Raw genomic sequence first — 2,007 nt, forward strand, 5'->3', positions numbered from 1 at the left:
AGCAATGAGGCTTCCTACTCCAGTAAGGAGTTACAGCCTTGGAATCCCACAGGGGCAGCTTTGTTCTGTTTCTAGGGTCATGATGAGTCAGGATCCACTCTGGCAGTGAGTTTGGTTTTGAGGTTATAATGATTTGGAATTATCTTCCAATCAGCCACTCACTGTTTTCCACGTGTGCGTCCCCAGTGCTCACTTCTGGTCCACAGTTACCAGCTTTTTCTCTTTTCTGCTGCTTCCTCCCTTCATTTGTGGCCTCCTCAGGACCAGAAGGGAGGGGCGGGGATAGGATGTGGAGGACATGTGAGGTGTCAAGCAGCCTGAGAAGATTTTTCTAACTTCTCTCTGAAATTACAGGGAAAAAAAATCGAAGTCACCCATGATCACCTGGCCCTAATGGCTTCTAGAGCTCAGCTTAGAAAACAAACAGAACAACTGCGGTCCGGTTGATTCCAACTCACAGTGAGTCCAGGTGCTGTAGAGGAGAACTGCTCCAGAGGGTTCCCTCGGCTGGGGTCTTGAGGGCAGCAGATGGCCAGGCCTTTCCTTCGCAGCACTTCTGAGGGAATTCAAACTGTCCAAGAAAATGCACTGCCTTCTAGTCAATTCCAACTCACAGCGATCCTAAAGGACAGGGCAGAACTGCTCCCTCTAGTTTTCTGAGACCGTAAATCTTTATGGGAAAAGAAAACTTCATCTTTCTCCCACAGAGAGGCTGGTAGGTTTGAACCATGAACCTTGTGGTTCATTGCATAATCCATGACACCAGCAGAGGCCAGTAGTCAAGTACAAACGGTTTGCACCACCCAGGAAGCACAGATCTCAGCTGTGGTTAGCTGCCGTTCCAACTCATAGCGCCCTGTGTGCAGCAGGACAAAGCACTGCCCGACCCTGCACCACCGGCGCCATAGTGATGATGTTTGAACCCCAGCCTCGCTGCCATCGAGTCGATTGCCACTCACTGCAAAGTAGAACTGCTCCTGGGGGCTTCCGCGACTCTTTACAGGAGTCGAAAGCTTCACCACTCTCCTGGGGAGCAGCTGGCGGTTAGCAGGCCAGCACATAGCTCACCGTGCCACCAGGGCCCTTTCCTCATAGATTAGTGGCTGCAAATGAGTAGATCGCATTTGGGGCTTAGCTCAGAGCCCCCAAATCCACTGCTATGGAGTCTGTTCAGATTCATAGACACTCCGACTAGAGTTGCCGAAGCTGTCCATCTTATGTGAGCAGACTGCCCAATCTCTCTCTGAAAAGCAGCTGGCGAGTTTGGACTACCAACCTATCAGTCAGCAGCCCGATGTTTACCGGACAGCGCCATCAGGGCTCTCTCGTTTGGACAAAGCGGGCAAAGAATCATGAATCGCAAGGTGAGGTGGCGAGCTGGGGAATGGGCAGCCTTGGAATTCAGATGCTCTGAGGGCTCTGCCTCTGGTCTCCACTTCTTCCTGAGCATCTTACGCTTTCTCTGCACACTGACCTCCTCGCTTTTGGGCTCCACGGTGGGAAGCATGGCCCTCAGTCCCAGCTGGGCATGTTGGACCCCGTGCTACCAGAGAAGGACCACTGAGCCCCAAGACCAAACATTTATCGGGCCCTACCAAGGTCCTCCGTCCTTCCTCCCATTACCACCATACCATCCACACCCCAAGACACACACACACACACACACACACACACACACACACACACACACGCACCAGCCATAGTCAGGAGCACCTGAGTCAGGAGACAGACCCCCCTGAAGATGGAGCGGGAGGGGGCAGTGCTGGGCCATTGGGATTGTTGGCATTCCTACAGAGCCAGCAGCATCAAAATTGCATTTCCTTCCCCGGACCCGTTTGTTTCTTCCTGTCGTTTGTAATAATAGCAGAGTTGTGCTGCTGTGCTTTAGGGTTCACTGCTAACCTAAGCCTATGGGTCCAACCCACCCCGTGAGGCTACGGAAGAAAGGCCTGGCGAGCTACTTCCATGAAGATTTCAGGAGAACGCGTTTCCCACAGCACCGACGAG

Source organism: Echinops telfairi, unplaced genomic scaffold (assembly GCF_000313985.2).
Source record: "Echinops telfairi isolate 266 unplaced genomic scaffold, ASM31398v2 ScPeMD7_2010;HRSCAF=2546, whole genome shotgun sequence".
In the NCBI taxonomy this organism is placed as follows: domain Eukaryota; kingdom Metazoa; phylum Chordata; class Mammalia; order Afrosoricida; family Tenrecidae; genus Echinops; species Echinops telfairi.